Here is a 20,032-nt window from a genome sequence, read left to right as displayed (position 1 = left end):
AAATCCACTTTAAAATGGGCAAATAATCTGAATAGAAATGTCTCCAAAAATATATATATACAAATGGCAAAGAAGCACATGAATACACAATTAGTCGTCAGGGAAATGCAAAACAAAGCCACAATGAGATTCAACTTCACATTCACTAGAATGACTATAATCAAAAAGACAGATAACTACTGGTGAGGAAATGGGGTAATCAGAATTCATACACTGCTGGTGGGAATGTAAAATGGTGCAGCCACTTTGGAAAACAGTTTGGCAGTTCCTCAGCTTTTTTTTTTTCCTCTTCCCTGTACTGAACCCAGGGACACTCTGCCACTGAGCTACACTCCCAGCCATTTTATTTTTATTATTTATTTATTTTGTACTGCAGATTGAACCCAGGGGCACTTAGCCACTGAGCCACATCCGTAGCCCTTTTTATTTTTCATTTTGAGACAGAGTATCACTAGGTTGCTTAAACCTCAAAAAATTGCTGAAGCTGGCTTCAAACCTGCGATCCTCCTGCCTCCGCCTCCTGAGCCACTGGGCCTTTTAAGTATTTTATTTAAAGACAGGGTCTCACTGAGTTGATTAGCACCTTGCTAAATTGCTGAGGCTGGCTTTGAACTCCTAATCTTCCTGCCTCAGCCTCCCAGACTACTGGGATCACAGGGGTGCACCACCATGCCTCACTTTGTTTTTATTTTGAAACAGGATCTCACTAAATTTCCCAGGCTGTCCTTGAACTTGCAATCCTTAGCCTCAACATCCTAAGTTGCTGGGATTATAGGCATACATCTCTGTGGCCCACCCCAAATTGTATTGAGGATTGAATGTATAGTATGTATGCACTATATGTATATATGTATATTCTGTATACTGTGCTGGGGATTAAACCCAGGGCCTGGTGCATGCTAAGCACATGCTTTACCACTGTTAAACTCCTGGCTCTCTCAATAATGTAAACATAAGTTACTTTTTTTAATATTTAGTTTTTAGTTAGTTGGTTGGACACAATACCTTTATTTTATTTATTTTTATGTGGTGCTGAGGATCGAACCTGGGGCCTTGCATGTGCTAGGCGAGTGCTCTACAGTTGAGCCACCACCCCAGCCCCGTAAGTTACCATTTAACCCAGCAATTCTGCTATAGATATACTCAAGAGAAATGAAAACATAGTCATAAAAATACCAATAATATTTATTGCAGCTTTATTAATATTTTTTTTTCTAGTTCAGGGATCAAACTTAGGCTTCCTACCTGTCAGGCTAGTTCTTTACAACTGAGCTACAGCCCTGGCCTGCAACCTTACAAATAGTAGCTGAAAACTGGAAAAGATGATCAATAAGAGAATGAATTTACAAATTTTCATATATTCATACAATGGAATATGACTCAACAGTTAAAATAACTGATATATACAACAACATGGATGAATTACAAAAACATGTTGAGCAAAATAAGCCAGACCAAAAATAAATAAATAAAGATGAAGCTGTGATACATATTTGTCATCCTAGCTACTCAGGAAGCTGAGGCAGAAGAATTGTTTGAGCCCAGGAGTTCCAGGACAGCCTGAGCAACATAGCAACATCCTGTCTCAAAACAACAACAACAAAAAATTACTGTTTTACACCTCTTACATGAAGTTTGGGAACAGGAAATCTAATATGATAGAAGTTAGAATAGTAGTTGCTCATTGAGGAGGGAGATAGATTGACTGGAAAGGTACAGAAAAAAATTTCCAGGGCCATACAAATATTCTAGATCTTGTTGTAGGTGGTAGTTACAAGGTATATAAAAATTATCAAAGCTCATAAAACTGAAAACTTAAGATATGTTCATTTTATTGTATGTAAATTATAACTCAATAAAGTTCTGTTATCATAAAAGGAGGTGAAGTGCTCTCTGGAGCAGCTCCAGTCTAGAGAACAAGTTACCATTCCCACCTTCTTTATCTTGCCATCCATTGGCGGCTCCTATTTCTTTTTTACTAGCAGTGCCTCCAGCGGACCACTTGGGGGCACCCATGTCTGAAGTGTCCAACAATTGCAGCGCTGATTCTCCACCAGCTGGGCTGCTCTGCCTAGCTAGAAGTGCTGGGTGCAGGGCAGCCTTCTGGTCTACATAAAACCCGGCTTCATCACATTTCTTACTGTCTAGCCAGCAGCTGCGAACATGGAATCCAGAACATTGCCTACTGCTCACTCGTTCACTTAGAACAGGAATCATGCAGCCAGCAGTACACATTCAAACCTACTCCCACAAACTGCAGAGAAAGAAAAATGTCCCCCACAAGTCCCAACCTGGACCTGGGCCTGGGCCTGGCCCTAGTGAGCACTAACCTTAAGCATCGGCCAAGCCCCTGGATGCCAAATTCACAGAACACTGTTCCAGTTTTCACTTGCCTGACTGCTTGGTTGCATTGAAAAGCCAGTCTTTTTTTTTTTTTTAAACTCAGAGGCACTCGACCACCGACCCACATCCTCAGCCCTATTTTGTATTTTACTTAGAGACAGGATCTCACTGAATTGCTTAGGGCCTCCCTTTTGTGTGCCACTACACCCAGCTCTAAAATTGGCTTTTCAATCATATGCAGTGGTGCATGTCTGTAATCCCAGTGGCTCCAGAATCTGAGTCTGGGGGATTGTGAGTTCAAAGCCAGCCTCAGCCAAAAGTGAGGCCCTAAGCATCAGCAAGACCCTGTCTCTAAATAAAATACAAAATAGGGCTGGGGAAGTGGGTCCATGGTTAAACAGCCCTGGGTTCAATTCCCAGTACCAAAAAAAAAAAAAAAAAAAAAGAGCTAATCTTGCTTTTGCCTCCACTGTGTCCCTCCTTCTTATCCTGACACCTTCTGCCCTTGCAACCTTGCCACCTCCACCCTGCCAAATCTGCAGCTACCTCTGAGGTGCCAAAGCTCTGTCTCTAGTCTGAATTCTCTCCCGTACTCCAGCCCTATCCCAACCTGGAACCTAGGTCTTTTCCCTATATCCTTACCTCTTCTGTGATCCTGCCTTCAAAAATGGCCCTGTCACCTAACATAGTGGCAGACACCTGTAATACCAACTACTCGAAGTCTGAGGAAGGAGGACACAATTTAGGGAGACTCTGCTTCAAAATAAAATAAAAAAGACTGGGGATGTAGCTCAGTGGTAGAGTACTTGCCTAGCATGCACAAAGGCACTGGGTTCCATCCTCAGTACCCAGGGTAGGGGCGGGTATTATCTATCATTGATAATAAGACATTTACATCATGTACCTCCTAGTGTACACTTACTTCTATGATATCCTTGCCAGAAATTGCAAAAGCGCAATCTAATCATGATTTTAAAAAATCGGACAAGCCCCAATTGAGGGACATTATACAAAATAGCTGACAAGTACTCTTCAAAAAGACTATCCCAACCCTCAACCACCCAAACCAGATTCTGAGAAGTCAAGTCCTGTCAATTCTGTTCCCCATATCTTTGGAATAAATCCTTATTCCCCAGTGACTAGGAAGGCTGAGGCAGAAAGATTGCAAGTTCAAGGCCAGCCACAGCAATATTACAAGACCCTGTCTCAAAATAAAAAAAAATAAAATAAAAAGAGCTGAGGATGTGGCTCAGTGGCAAAATGCTCCTGGGTTCAATCCCCAGTACAAAAAAAAAAAATAAATAAATCCTTCTCTTTACATTCCCATATTAATTAACAGATTGGATCATTCTCACCTTCTTTTAGTGCAAAGCTCTTCTCAAAGGTCTTTCCCCACCTGACACTCATCCAACCTGTTCTCCAAGCAGCCACAGAGACCCTAAACATGTCACCCCTCACCCTATTTAGGGCCGTCCTAAGACTCCTCAACGCTCATGCAGATATACACACTCTCCTTGGTCTGGCTGTTGGTCTTCCTGATCACTTCTTCAGCCTGGTCCTGGTCACTTCTCCAGCCTCACCTTTTGCATACATTGCCCCTGACTCAGGCACTATAGAATTCACATTCTTGCTTTCACCCATACTGTTCCTCCACCAAGAACACCCTCTGTTCCCCTCACCTGACTCCCAACTTCATCCCCTGCCCAGAAATTCTTAATTTTCTTAGGAGTAGGGTCCAGAAGACCCTCTCAGGTAGAGGCTGTACTGTCTCTACTACCCTGGTACCATGAGGTCAAGAGGAACGTTCCATGGCCACCACCCTTAGGCATACCATGTCCTGTGTTTCTTGATTTCCCACTCTCTGTCACTCATTGTTTCTGAAGACAGTTTTTCCCTGGTTGACTGATTCCTACTTGTCCTGTGAGGGTCCACAGAAGCCTCACTTCTGGATTCCTCCCTGGCCTACCTGGAGGCCTCTGCTCTATCTCAGCTCCTTCCCTCCCTGCCACCCTGTGCTGTGTTGTTACCTAGGACTCCCCACAAGACTGAGTTCAGGGGCAGGAAGGAGAGCTCACACTGGTATCGTTCACCATCACTCCAATGCCAATCTCAGGCAAAGGAGATTGTGACAGAATGGTGTGTTGACAAATATTTATTTAACAACCAGTTCTTCAAGAAAAAAATGTATACTGTATCATTAATATATGTGTGCATGTTTATTATAAATTTTGTGAAATAGCCAGGCTCAATGGCACATGCCTAAAATTTCAGCAACTCAGGAAGCTAAGGCAGAAGGATGATGAGTTCAAGGCCAGCTTGGGCAACTTAGGGAGACCCTAAGCAACTTAGTGAGATCATGTCTCAAAATACAAAATAAAAAGGGCTGGGGATTTACTACAGTGATGAGCACCCCTGAATTCCATTCCCTGTACCAAAAAAATAAAAATAAATTCTGCTGATGTAAAGGATTTTAAACACACAATTTACACATAACGCATATTCATCTTTTTGTAAATTCCACATAGTCAATTGATTCTCACAGAATGCTTTCATTATTTTTTGCTGAATTCTTTGATCCATAGCCAACTTACATTTGCATGTGATGAGTTCACAAAACAATAAATCAAGCTTGTAATTTGTAGTTTCTGCTAATTTCCCAAGTAGAAATACTTCCCCTTGGGAAATTAGCAGAAAAAGCTAGATGCATTTGTATGTGTCTGTAATCCCAGCTTCTCAGCAGGTTGAGACAGAAGTATTATGAATTTGAGCCAGCTTAGACAATTTATCAAGGCCCCCATCTTTTCTTTTTTACCAGGGGTTGAACCCAGGGGCACTCAACCACTGAGCCACACCCCCAGCCCTTTTTTTGCTTTTTATTTAGAGATAGGGTCTCACTGAGTTGCTTAGGGCCTTGCTAAATTGCTGAGGCTGTCTTTAAACTTGTGATCCTCCTGCCTCAGTCTCCCGAGATGCTGGGATTACAGGTGTCAAAGACCCCATCCGAAAGAGAGAGGGCAGGAGGAAGGAAGGAACTTCCACCATAGCTGATTTTAGCTAACAGCATGATGTCATTGAATGCAGAGTTTGGCAGAGATGTGCTATACATCATTGTATAGTATCTCCCCATCCAGATGCAAGAAATATGAATAACTTCAAGAGCATGAATAATGGTAAAATATAGGGCTGGGAGCAGAGCTCAGTTGTTGAGTGTTTGCCTAGCATGTATAAAGCCCTGGGTTCAATCTCCAGTACAATATACACAGAAAAAAGAATTAAAATGAGGAAAGTTATTAGAAAGTGATAAGTTTTCAATATCCCTTTGTTTTCACAGACTTTGAATATTTGTTTTAATATAGTTTGTTTAATTGTAAGTTGATATAATTAAATTTTTAATAATGGCTATGTTTAATAATCAGCTCATAAAATTGAACATTTAACAATTAATTCCCAAGAGCCAGCATGTGCTACCGCTAGCAAACCAAGCTTTGGCCCCTGGCCCAAAGTTTGCTCTCCAGAGCAAGTCTCGCTGCCCATCTAAGAGATAGATTCTGAGTTCTCTGGATAACCCAACCTTGGGTGTATGATTCCACTTCAACTCCAATAGACCTTTGTCTCTCCATCAACCATCATCTGCTTCCTGGCCTCATCATAGGTCTTGTCATTTCCAGATACTGTTTCACCCCAGAATTACATCTTCCACCCTCATTCTGAACTACAGCCTCCTTCTTCTTCCAGTCCTCTCAATATCTCCAAGTATGTTGGTCAACCTTGAAGAACATTTCCTGAGCCCTTGCTTGTCCTTTTTTATCAGCCTCCTCCTGATCCTTGAAGTGTGCTATATCAACACTTCAGCTTTTCACCCTAGATGTATAGTAGTAACTTCACAATAAAGCAATTTATATTTACTTTATAATTTCAGTAGAATCCTTCTTATCTGATGAAGTTGAGACAAGAAGTTGGTCAATTAAACAAAAATGTAAGTATAAGAGTTGGTGGTCAAGAAAAAAAAAATCCATGGCTGGGTATGGTAGCACATTCCTGTAATCTCAGCAGCTCAGGAGGTTGAGACAGGAGGATCTCAAATTCAAAGCCAGCCTCAGCAATGACAAGGCACTAAGCAACTCAGTGAGACCCTGACTCTAAATAAAATACAAAATAGGGCTGGGGATGTGGCTCAATGGTTGAGTGCCCCTGAGTTCAATCCCTGGTACTCCCCCCAAATAAATAATCAGTAAATTATGGCTCATGCCCATAATCCCAGGGACTCAGGAGGCTTTAGCAGTAGGATCGAAAAATGGAGGCCAGCCTGTACAACCTATAAAGACCCTGTCTCAAGTAATAAAATAAAAAAGGAGCTAGGGATGTATCTCAGTGGTAAAGCACCTCTGGGGAAAAAAAGACATTTAAAATTTATATGTATTTTTTATAAACATTTATTGTTTAGTTTTAGGTGGACACAATATGTTTATTTTATTTTTATGTGGTGCTGAGGATCAAACCCAGTGCCTCATTCATGCTAGAAGATCATTCTACCACTGAGCCACAACCCAGCCCTAAGATATATGTATTTTAAAGTTGATTTGTTAGTTAGAAAAGTAACAACTACTTTCCTGTTGTTGTTTTCTGGTATTGTTATACTGCTGCCTACTTCTGTAGAGCTCAAAATATTTTTAAAAAATATGTATTTGGGCTGGGCATGGTGGTACATACCTGTAATCCCATCTACTCAGGAGGCTGAAACAGAAGTATTCCAAGTTTAAGGCTGGCCTCAGCAACTTAGTGAGATCTTGTCTCAAAGTAAAAAATAAAAAGGATTTGGTTTGTAGCTCAGTGGTACAGTAGTAAAGCATCTGTAAATTTAATCCCCAGTACAAAAACATGTGTGTGTGTGTGTGTGTGTGTGTGTGTGTGTGTGTTTGGGTTGGGGGAATATCTAGTGGTAGAGCTCTGTCCTGGACTTGGTCCCCAGCACCAAAATATAAAATAAAACAAAAATAAGGATTACCTGTATTTATACAATGTTTCAAAACTTAAAATATATAAATGTGTACTATTTGCTAATCTTTTTTTTTTTTTTTTTAAGACAGTGTCTCACTATGATACCCAGGCTGGACTTGAACTTTTGGGCCCAAATAATCCTCCTACCTCAGTCTCCCAAGTAAATGGAATAACAGGTGCATGCCATAGCACTCAGGCATGCATTCACATTCTGATGTAATACCAAGGATTTTTCTTTGAATATGGGTCCGTTGATTGGAGTTCCATATTTCTTTTCTTGTATAAGAAGACCTATAATTATTAGGTGCAGTGGCACACGCCTGTAATCCCAGCCGCTCGGGAGGCTGAGACAGGAGGATTGCAAATTCAAGGCCAGTCTCAGCAACTTAGTGAGTCCCTAAGCAATTTAGCAAGACCCTGTCTCAAAATAAAAGATAAAAAAGGCTGAGGATGTAGCTCAATGATAAAGCATGCTTGGATTTAATCCTCAGTACTACACAGGAAGACTTAAAAAAATTGCTTAGACTTCTATGCTCCATAAAGTGGATAACAGCTTTGAGACACTTGCAAAGTAATCTGAGAGCAGACTTTGGGTTTCTAAAGGGTTTTCCCAATTCTTTACATCTCCCCAGGCCAAACTCAACAACTTCTTTTTTCATTTAGTTTTATTTTTAATGTGGTAAAAAAAAAAATAACAAAATTTACCATCTTAAAACCATTTCTAAGTGCACAGTTCAGTATTACGTATATTCACATTGTTGTAGAGAACTTTTTCATTCTGCAAATCTGAAACTCTGGGGACTGGGGATTTGGCTCTGTAATAAAGCACTTGCCTAGCATGCATAAGGCCCTGGATTTGATCCCAAGCCCTGCAAAACAAACAAATAAAAAACAAAACAAACGAACAAAAACCCCTGAAACTCTGTACCAATTAACAACTTCCACTTCTCCCCCAGACACTAGGGACCACCATTGTACTTTCTGTGTCTGTGAATTTGACTCTTTTAGGTACCTTATATAAGAAGAATCAATATTTGTCTTTTTGTGAACCAGTGGTTTTTGTTTATTTGTTTGTTTTTGTTTTCAGGGTTTTTTTTTTTTTTTTTTTTTTTTTTGTAGATGGACACAATATCTTTATTTATTTATTTTTATGTGGTGCTGGGTATGGAACCCAGGATCTCACGCATGCAGGCATGTGCTCTACCACTCAACTACAGCCCCAGCCCTTCAGGTTTTTTTGTTGTTGTTGGTTTTTTTGTTTTGTTTTGTTTTGTTTTAGTAACTATCTTTCTCAGAATTTTCTAAAGCAGTCAACTTAGTTGTCACAGAAAAAAATCCAATCTCCTTTTGCAGTCATTCCTGTGGTTTAGTTATGGTTTAATTACATTATATAATTATAATTATGAGTAGAACAAGTCAGCCAGGCACAGTGGCACATGTTTGCAATTCAGGCTTCCCAGGAGGCTGAGGAAGGAGGATCACAAATTCAAGGCTGGTCTCAGCAACTTAGTGAGACCCTATCTCAAAATAAAAACAAAAAGGGCTGGGGATGTAGCTAGGTGATAGAGTGCTCCTGGGTTCAATCCCTAGTACCACAAAAGAAAAATAAACACACACACACACACACACACACACACACAAATAAGTGAAACAGATTTGGGAAGGTGTTAGTTGGATCCTCAGAGATGGGATCCCCAAATGGGAATAAATATGCAAGACATTTATTAGGGAACCATCTCTTAGAAGAAATAGGAAGTTGCTGGGAAAGATATTAGAGATCAGTATAGATCTGATATCACCTGAAGGAGGGAGAAAAGGAAGGGAGCTGTATAGGAGCATCTTAGAAAGCAGTGCAGTTCTAAGGAAAGTTCAGCAAGGCCATTAGGGTATCCTCTAACCACAGTCAGACATTTTCCATCTATCTCCCACTCTGCCTTAGTACTCCAATGGCACTCCACCATTAGTGGGAACAGTCCATGGGGAATGTGGCCTTAACACAAATGCAGTGATGGATTTTAGAATCAGCCTTGGTTAATTACACTCCCTGCAGTCAGATTTGAGAAGCCATTTTCATGGTTACCACAGGCAGCAAGGACAGCTGATCCTTAGTGTATCAAGAATAGATTTAGCTTGGTTACATAGAGTAGAAAATGCAAATAATAATGGTTTGAACAATATGGGTCTTTTTTTCCTCACATAATATGAAATCCAGGAATAAGTGAGTTGGCTCAGTGACTTTATCCTGCAAGGCAGAGGTCTCTGCAATTCTCTTGATCTTTCCCTTAGCATTTTGAGATGATGTCTCCACTTCAGCCTTCATAGTTGCTTTGTGGGCAGCTGGAAAAAGGAAGGGCATAGGGAAATAGGTGTGCAGGCTAAGTCTACACCCCACTTAATCAGCTTTCCATCTCTACCCAGAAATTTCCATTTATCTCTCATCGGCCTGAACTGTCATCAATTTGGGAAAAAAAAAAAAAAAAAAAAAAAGCTGGAAAATGCCTTTTAACTGAGTGGATTGCCTCTACCAATAAAATCAGGATAGTATTAATAAGAAAGAAAGGAAGAATGGATCCTGAGGAGGGTACCAGCAATATCTGCCACACCTGGTGAGCACAAACACACTAGAGAGTGGCCTGCTGCCAAATTAGCATATTGGAGGTGCCTTGGGCTTCCTTTTGTGTGTGGTCTGCAGGAGCAATGGGGACTTGAATTCACCAAATGGTGCAGTGTGTAGTGAAGATTGCGAAGAACAGGAACTGGGTTATTTTCATTCCATTAGGTAGAATATCAGCTCCACTGAGCAGGAATTGTTTTTGCATTCGTGGCCATATCCCCAGCACCTACCACAGAATTTGTCACAAAATAGATACTCAATAAATATTTTGAATAAATAATAATGATAGCATTGCACTCTTCTCTGTGTATAACAATTGGGATAATTCCTCCCCAGTATTACACATTCCATTCACTCACAGCAAGTAACCTCATGAAAACAATTTGCTCACTCTGGCTCAAGACACATCAATCCCAGTTCTGGTCATTATCTGGCCTCCTCTGGACTCTTCCTAGGGATGTGGCTACTCAGAAGATGTGACTGCCAGACCCTTTGACAGTTTTTATCTGGTTTATCTATCAGTCTCTTGTGAACTGGTTTGCTATAATTCAATACCCCTTTAATGCATTAGGAATTTTGTGACCATTCATTATCTCATTTTCTAAATATACTACATTCCCTGGTAGACTTTCAGTTTTGGACCCTGAAGCTAATTTACAAGTTCTTCGCTTTCAATATTAAGGATCTGATGCTAAATTCTTTTTTTAAAATGTTTTTAGTTTTAGCAGACATAATATCTTTATTTTATTTATTTATCTATTTATATGTGGTGCTAAGAACTGAACCCAGTGCCTCACACATGCTAGGCAAGTGTTCTTCCACTAAACCACAACCCTAGACCAAGTTGCTATATTATTGTTTTTGTTGGGGGGTGGTGGTACCGGGGATTGAACTCAGAGGCACTAGACCGCTTGAGCCACAACCCAAGCCACATCCCCAGCACCCCATCTCTTTTTTATATTTGATTTAGAGACAGGGTCTCACTGAGTTTCTTAGGGCTTCGCTAAATTGCTAAGGCTGGCTTTGAACTCATGATCCTCTTGCCTCAGCCTCCTGAGCCACTGGGATTACAAATTGTGCCATTGTGCCAGGCTGAGGATTACAAATTTGAGGCTAGGGGTTGTGGTTGTGCCTCAGTGGTAGAGCACTTGCCTTGCATGTGTGAGTCACTGGGTTCAAGTCTCAGCACTGCATATAAATAAATGAATAAAATAAAGGTCCAGGGACTGGGGATGTAGCTCAGTTGGTAGAGTGCTTGCCTCGCATGCACAAGGCCCTGGGTTCAATTCCTGGCACCAAATAAATAAATTAATTAATTAAATAAAGGTCCATCAACAACTAAAAAAAATTAAAAAATTAAAATAATTAAAAAAGAAGGGGCTGGGGTTGTGGCTCAGTGGTAGAACGCTCACCTACCATGCGTGAGGCACTGGGTTTGGTCCTCAGCACCACACAAAAATAAAATAAAGATCTTGTATCCACCTATAAATAAAAAATAAATATTAAAAAAAAGAAGAAGAAAAATCTTTTAAAAAGTTTTGAGGACAGCCTCAGCAATTTAGTGGGACCCCATCTTAAAATAAAATCTAAAATGGGCTGGGGATGTGGCTCAGTGGTTAAGCACCCCTGAGGTCAATTCTTGGTATCAATCAATCAATCAATAAATCAATGACAAATAAAAATAAAAAATAAAAATGGCTGGGGAACCAGGCATTTGATACATACCTGTAATCTCAGCAACCCAGGTGGCTGAGAAAGGAGGAATCCAATTTCAAGGCCAGCCTTAGCAACTTAGCAAGGCCCTAAGCAACTTAGTGAGACCCTGTCTCAAAATTTTAAAAATAAGATAAAAAAGGCTAGAGATAAAGCATCCTTGGGTTCAAGCCCCATTACCAAAAAAAAAAAAAAAAAAGAATTAGGGGCTGGGGATATAGCTCGAATGCTACATAGTATGTGCAAAACCCTGAGTTCAGTCTCATGTACAGCAAAAGATAAATAAGTAAATAAATAAATAAGTAAAAATAAAGACAGACTTAGTTGATATGATAGATTGTCTACAGAGACAGCTGCTAACAATTCCTCTCATTCTTGTACATGTACCTCAGGCCTTCCACCAAGAGATGGAGTTCATTTCCCTGTACCTTGAATCTGTGTATCTTTGCCCAAAAGAATGCAGAGGAAGTGATAATATGTGACTTCTAGGTCTAGGTCTTATGAGGAACTGCAGCCTTTTGGGATCAAGCCACTCAAGAAAGAAGTTTGGGCTAAAGACCATACAGAAAGAGGCTGAGCTAGCACCCCCAGGCATTCCAGGCTGAGGCCCCAGCCCTAAATGCAGGACTGAAGCCACCTTGAATGCTCCAGTCCCAGGCAAGCCCCCAGCTGAATAAAGCCAACACTTGGTGGAGCAGAATTGCAGCAAATCACAATCATTAGAATTAATAAATCACTGGTATTTTTCCTTTTCCTTTTTTTTTTTCCTTTGGTACTCAGAATTGAACCCAAGGCCTCTTGTATGCTAAGTACATGCTCTACCACTGAGCAACACCTCAGCGCAATCATTATTATTTTTAGTCGCTAAATGTTATTTATTATTTTTCAATATTGGGGATCAAACTCGGGGGCACTCTACCACTGAGCTACATCTCTAATTCTTTATTTTTTTATTTTGAGACAGGGTCTCATGTATGCTGGGTTTCTGTTCTCGCAACTAAAAAGCTCAGAGGTTACTCCAGGTAAACTGGGCTAATTGGGCTGCGCAAAATAACCACACAAGAGACACCTTTTTCTTTGGGGTCGCTGTGACAGCTCCTCTGACCTTAAGGGTCCCCAAGAAGAGAGGAGAGAACGAGAGCCAGCGCTGACCCCTTTTATTGAGGAGAAGCTATTCAAATGAGGCAAGGGGTCAGGTTTCAGGGGGCTGAGTTTATCTTCATGATGTCCACTGTCAGCAGGTTGATTGACATCTGGGTAGGCCACACCCAAGGGCACAGTCAGAGAAGGGGACACACACAAGGCACTTCCATGGAAGATGCTATCCTAAACAGGGCAAGGGGTTATATTACAAAGGAACAGGTGAGCATAGCTTCACCCATGGGGCTGTAGCAAGACACACCCATGCACGAGACACAGATCCTCAAACCCAAGAAGGATGGGGAAAGCTCTACTACATTTCTGTGATTGAGCGCCTCAGCACCCAGCCGGGGAGTATGACTCAAGTCACATGCAAGGTTGGTCTCCCACACATGAAGTTGACAAGCCTGGCCTTAAACTTTGATCCTTGTGCCTCTGCCTCCTCAGTCTCTGGGGATTATAGGCATGTGCTTCTGACCCTATTAGTTTCAGGTTTTTGAATGTAAGCTGTTTCCTTTATTTATTATTGGGTAACAAAACACTTTAAAATTTAGTGGCTAAACTAGGCCAGTGATGCAATCCTATAATCTTAGGCTCAGGAAGCTAAGATAAGAGAATTGCAAGTTGAAAGCCAGCCTGGACAATTTAACAAGAGCCTGTCTTGAATATTAAAATAAAGCCAGACACAGGGTGCATGACAGGAGGGGCACAAGTTTAAGGCCAGCCTCAGCAATTTAGGGAGGCCCTAAGCAATTTCACAAGACGCTGTCTCAAAATAAAAAATAAAAAGGACTTGGGCTTTGGTGCAATAGTTAAGCGCCCCTGGGTTCAATCCCAAATCCTGAAAACAAAACAAGACAAACTAAAAACTCCAAACTATCACATAAAAATATCACATGGATTTGGGGGCCGGGGTTGTGGCTTACAGTGGTAGAGCACTTGCCTAGCAAGGGTGAGGCAATGAGTTTGATCCCTGGCACCACATAAAAACAAACAAATAAAGGTATTGTGTCCATCTACAACTAAAAAAAAAAAAAAATATATTAAAAAAAAAACATGAATTTTTTTAGCTCCTTTTTTGAAAACACTGGAACTGTGTAGCTCACCTGCACTTTAGAGCAGAATGTGAAAGGCCCACAACCCTACTGTGAAAATTTGTGGATATAATGGGACAACTGCTTTATAGGAAGAAGTTCTGACCTCTCCCATGATCTCACCCTAGGGTAGAAATGATGGGAGCTGGTGACATTCAATCACAGTTCTAGGACTGGGAACATAGCTAAGGGTAAAACACTTGCCTGGCCTGTGCGAGGCTCCAAGTTTGATCCCCAACATATAAGAAAGAGAGAGAAAGAGAAAGAGAGGAAGGACGGAAAGGAAGATATATTTTTAAAAACTCTGCTGCAGTTTGTTTATTGGACGGTCATTAATCAATATGTATGCATACTTTTTGGACACAGAGAGAATGTTCTCTTGGAAATTTTCCAAACAAAATATGTTCTTTTCCCTTGTTGAAATACATAAAATATATCTTCAGCAAGAGTAAGTGCAATGTGCCTTGTGATTTACTTCAGAACAACAGTCAGAAGGCACATTTGATTAATTTCATCTTTCCTTCAAGAGAAGGAAAGACCTGGTAGTGACAGGGCCCCTCATGGTCATAAAGGTTATTTGACCACCTGTGCATGATGGCCCATGCCTGTAATCTCAGCAAATCAGGAGTCTGGGGCAGGATGATTGCAAATTCCAGGCCAGTCCGGAAAACTTAGGGAGACCCTATCTCAAAATTAAAAAGAGCTCAGTGATAAAATGCCCCTGGGCTTCAATCCCCAGTAACACACACACACACACACACACACACACACACACACAAACACACAAAGGTAATTTGATGTAGTATCTCCCTGAACTGGAAGGAACCCCTATTTATCCAGTTTTACTTGGGGGCTTTGCTCTGGGACAGCAAACTGGGAAACAAGGGTGTCCAGGGTGGTTTCTGAAAAGAGGTAGGGCAGGGGCAACTGCCAAGGAAGAGAGCAGACCCAGGAAAGAAGGAACTATTACTTCCTGGCTTCCTCAGCACTCCAGACCCTAGCGGTCTCTTCAACTACAGAATTACATTGTTTACCATGAGCCTGATTCCACAGGATATGAAGGCAGAGAACTCTGCATGTGTAATACTCAGAAAAGCTGAGACAGCCACTCCCTATTCAAATGAAGCAGAAAATGCTCAATCACATGCAATCAAAATAAAACCACTGGGCCTGCATTCCTGCCTGTCAACAAAAAACAGCTGGGGCCCAACAGCTCTGACTGCCGGATGGAGGCTGACATCCTGCTCTGCCGCCCCCTTTTTACCCTACTATCCAGTTTGCCTGCAAGCTTTACTGCTCAATAGCTGAGCCTGTGGGCCAGAGACCTAGCCTCTCTCTGAAAAGTGGGAATGACCATGCCATGGAGGTGCTGGGAGGATAACCTGAGAGATTTCTAAGAGGAAAGTACTGTTAATGTCATTTCCATTTTACCAGGAGGAAACAGACACTGAGAAGTTCCACAGCTTGACCAAAGACAAAGCTAGCAAGGGGTAGAGCTGGGATTCAAATCCCAGCAGCTGAATACCAGAGTCCATAATCTTAACAACCCCATTAATTGTTTCTATGGGCCCAATGGCCAAACATTTTCTAAGTTATTAAAAATAAAACAAAACAAATAAAAACCTCTCAAGTCTCAGCTACTCAGGATCACTTGAGTTCAGGTGTTCAAGTCCAGCCTGGGCAGCATAGCAAAACTCTGTCTGAAAAAACAAATAAACGAAACACCCGCCAAAAAACCTACAACCCTTGGTACACCTATGAAGGGCAGTTATGATACAGTTCTGGGAAAGAAGATCCAAACCAAGCACCCAAGCTCTGCCCCAACTCAGAGTTGGAGGAGATAGAGCAGCCCTAGTATTCCCACCCCAGGCCAGCACAGAGCAGAAAATCCTGGAGTTCTAGGACCTTCTTTACAGAGAGCTGGGGAGGCCTTGATGATAGCTGCTGGCCTTCTTCCTAATTTCCCTTCCTCCTGCAGGTGGTCTATCTTGGACTAAGGACAAACTCTGGAGCCAGACTGACTGGATCTGGATCTAGCTGGATTAAGAAGTAAGTAGCTGCACCCTCATAGTGCTTATTGCATTAAATGAGTTGGTACATGTAAAATGCTTAGTATAGTATCTGGCACATAGTAAATGCTTTTTTTTTTTTTCTTTCTCCAAGGTACTGAAAATTGAATCCAGTAGCACCCTACCACTGAGCTATATCTCCAATCCTTTTTCATTTTTAATTTTTTCACTATTAGGTTGGCTAACCTGCAACTCCCTAATTATAGGTGTGCACAACCATGTTTCACTTGTGAATGCTAAATAAATGTCATGTCGAATTGGCTACCTATTCCCTCACTTTATAAGGTTTGTATTTTCCTCTTACTCCAAGGTCCTCAAATATCCTGATTCTTCTGTCTTAATCAATTTTCGCCTTGGAGTTGGAGAGGGCAAAGCTGATCCAAAAGCTGGAAGCAGTAACCAGGAAGTTCAGGAGTCAGAGAAGGCTCCTGGAAAGTCTTTTGGTGATGGGAGTTCCCTAGAGCCCTTATGTGGTCAGGTGAGTGACTTTTTACTGCATTTGTATCCGGAGTCTAGAAGAAGGATGGGGGAACTAGTGGTAGTACCCAATTCTTGGGGAGATGGAGGAGGAGGTCCAATAGCTGCTTTTGCCTCCTCTTCCCCTTTTCACAGACCCCTCTCCTTGTTCGTTTTAGGCCCCATATATCCCCTTCCTCCTCTGCCTCCCAGGACTTAGGCTACTTAGCCTGTGATTTAGGAAAGTAACTGAATTCATGCAAAATTAATGGCTCTTGTTCACAAGTGGCACCCTTCACTAGGTCTACAATGCATCACCCCCCTTCCCCATCTGTGGGTCCAGGAGCTGCCTAAAGGTGCAAGGCCTGGCTGGTGGTAGCATTCCTAAGTCCTGTCCTGGCTGGCCCAAGGGGAAAAGCAATAAAAGCATTCTCACTGGAGGTAAGACATGATGAGCTATAAAGGAGCTGAGACTGGGGACTGGAATTACAGCACCAGCCCAGGGCCTGAGACTCAGACTGAAATAAGAGATTCCTAGTTCCAGCAAGGACTCTTTTATGGCAGAGCCCTTTCCCCATCTCCCAGGCCACACTGGCCTCCAGGCATCATTGTCTAGCACTGTTAAATTTACAAAGAGCTCTGATACCTATAACCCCACTCAACTCCACAGGAGAACCTTGTAAAATGGCCATTCCTTTTTTTTTTTTTTTTTTTCTTTTTTTTTTTTGTACCAGGAGCCTTCTAAAACAATAGAATAATTGAACCCAGGGGCCTTATTTACTGAACCACATCCCCAGCCCTTTTTTATATTTTATTTACAGACAGGATCTCCCCGAGTTGCTTAGGGCCTTGCTAAATTGCTAAAGCTGGCTTCGAACTTGTGATCCTCCACCCCAGCCTCCTGAGCCATTGGGATTACAGACATATGTCCAGCTGGCCACTGCTCTTATGACCACAGAAACAATCTCAGACACTCATGCATTAATTTAACAAGCATTTACTTTTCTTTCTTCTTCTTTTTTTTGGGGGGTGGTGGGAGTGGGGGTGGGGGGTATGTGGTGCTGGGGATTGAACATGGGACCTTGCCATATGCACTTAACAAACAATTATTAGGTGCTTACTGTATGCCAGGAAGTAAATTCAGCTCTTCTAATTCAAGGCAGTGCTCTTTCCACATATTTGCTTCCATGTTAATTCCTGCTGGAATTCTTTTTTTTTTTTTTTTTTTTTTTTTAAAGAGAGAGGGAGAGAGAGAGAGAGTGTTTTTAGTATTTATTTTTTAGTTTTCGGCGGACACAACATCTTTGTTTGTATGTGGTGCTGAGGATCGAACCCTGGCCGCACGCATGCCAGGCGAGCACACTATCCCCACATCCCCAGCCCCCTGCTAAATTTGCTTCCCAAACACTCTCTTTTTGTTATGGTTTTGATATATCCGCAGATACTTTGATACCCCTCCTTTCAAGAAATGGAGGCTAATTCCCCTCCCCTTGAATTTGGGCTGGGCTCCCTTCTAAAATAATAGAATAAAGTGGAAGTAAGGTGGAAATGACTGTGTGCAGCTTCAGAAGAGGCCACAAGAGGTACTGCAGCTGCCTGATTGCTCCCAAGTTCTCTCATCTCTTGCTCTGGAGGAAGCCAGCTGTTGTCAAAAGCAGACCAGTGGAGGAACTGGGGGCCTCTGACCTACAGATAGGTGAGAAGCTTGGAAGTGGATCCTCCAGCCCAGCCAACAAATTGACTGCAGTTTTATGAGAGAACCTGAGCTAGGTCCACCACTTTAAGCTGCTCTTGGATTTCTGACCCTCAGAAATTGTGTGAAATAGAAAATGTTGCCAGGTGTAGTGACACACACCTGTAATCCTAGCAACTCAGGAGACTGAGGCAGGAGAATTGCAAGTTCAAAGCCAGCCTCAGCAATTTAGCAAGTCCCTAACAACTTAGGGGGCTCAGTGATAAAGCACCCTTGGGTTCAGTCCCCAGTACCGCCCCCCCAAAAAAATGTTGGTGAGACTGGTTGTAGTTCATTTGTAGAGCACTTGCTAAGCATACATGATGCTCTACAGCACCACCATGGGGGGGGGGGGGGAAGAAAGAAAGAAAAAGAAAAGATTATGGTTTTAAGCCACTAACTTGCGTGAGTTGTGGAGAAATTTTTTATGCAGTAACAGACAACCAGTACATTGTGGTTATCTCTCCCAAGCCAAAGTCAACTCATACCTTTAGTGGGCAGCTCAAATAATTTAAAAATTTATTTTTTGACATGATGGATATGCTAACTACCCTGATTTGATCATTACACAATGTATACATGTATCAAAACATCACTTATACTCCATAAATTTGTACAATTACATCTCAAAAATAAAACCAAAATAAATGTTCTTTTTCTTGTACCAGGGGTTGAACCCAGAAGCTCTTAACCAATGAGCCACATCACTAGCCCTTTCTATTTTGATTTTGAGACAGGGTCTTCCTAAATTGCTTAGGCCCTCCCTAAATTGCTGAGGCTGGCTTTGAACTTGTGATCCTCCTGCCTCAGCCTCCTGAGCCGCTGGGATTGAAGCCATTGCATCTGGCTTCTTTTTCTCTTATATTCAGCTAACGCAGTAAAATGAGCCAGAGTTTCTGGGTTCAGATATTTGTGGTTGCAGCTTTCTAGATGTGACATTTTGGGCAAGTTATTTAATCTCTCTGGACCTCTGTTTCCACCTGTCTCAAGCAGTGATGAGCCACTTCTTGATAGAATGTGTGAGAGTATCTGGCTCAATTCTGGGTATTTGGCGGGTGCCTAATAAATTTGTGTTCCCTTTGGCTCCCTAACTTCCAGGCTCCCAAGCTCCTGGCCCTGTGAGGCTGGGACCAGCACCAGGTGCAAGAGCTCCTCCCTCTTCCTGCCAGAACACAGAGAAACTCCTTTCAGTACCGGGGTGAGAAATTTGGCCAGGGTAGGTGGGGTGTGCTGCTGGGAAGGGCCTTTGCAGAGCAGGGACTGGTGGTGCCCCATTTTGCGCCTCACCCCTTCTGAAATGAAAAAGACTCTTATTTGCTACTCACCAGTCCCTAACGTGTTAGGGAAACTGCTATTTCCAAGGTTTTCCCCATTTCCTTTCCTTTTCGCCAGCTAAAATAATAACAGCCAAATTTCCTGAGAACTTAGCCTCGGAGGTTTTAAGACGGTTATGGGTGTCACAAAGCTCAACAAGGCCGTTTACTATAGTTAGCCCCATTTTAGGGATAACAAAGCAAGGCTTAAGTAAATCGTCCTAGGTCACACAGGCACACAGAAGCTAATGAAGTTGAGGCTTCAGGGTCATAGCTCATTTATACAGACGGTTCTGAGAATTTGCACAGTACTTAATTTTGTATTCATATCCAGTAGTCCTTTCTTTAAGAGGGCAACAAAAACCGAATGTGGCTGTAGAGGTCAACGATATCAGTGTGCTTATTTCTTGCGGGTATTTAACAAATACATTTACATATATAAATACACATAGACGGAAACAAGCTTTTTATGATTATTAGCTCGAATCCTACTGTGTGTTTGGAGGGCACTCGTAATCAAGACCCTGACTGTCGTCCCGCGTTTCTAACCATTGCGTGAT

General features: G+C 41.9%; 1 long non-coding RNA gene across 1 annotated transcript in view; it reads right to left on the bottom strand.

Moving 5' to 3' along the window:
* Positions 1 to 12,848: 12,848 nt before the first annotated feature.
* LOC143395551 (uncharacterized) overlaps positions 12,849 to 20,032 on the bottom strand; it is a 28,937-nt gene continuing 21,753 nt past the window's right edge. Inside the window, exons 2-3 of the long non-coding RNA XR_013155374.1 lie at positions 17,549 to 17,635; positions 12,849 to 12,994 (exon numbers count right to left, since the gene is read on the bottom strand). This is a non-coding gene — a long non-coding RNA (uncharacterized LOC143395551). The remainder of the gene's footprint in view (positions 12,995 to 17,548; positions 17,636 to 20,032) is intronic.

This window comes from Callospermophilus lateralis, chromosome 3 (assembly GCF_048772815.1).
Source record: "Callospermophilus lateralis isolate mCalLat2 chromosome 3, mCalLat2.hap1, whole genome shotgun sequence".
NCBI classification, from domain to species: Eukaryota; Metazoa; Chordata; class Mammalia; order Rodentia; family Sciuridae; genus Callospermophilus; species Callospermophilus lateralis.
The sequence above is the reverse complement of the archived record's forward strand: the minus strand, read 5'-3'. Positions and strand labels throughout refer to the sequence as shown.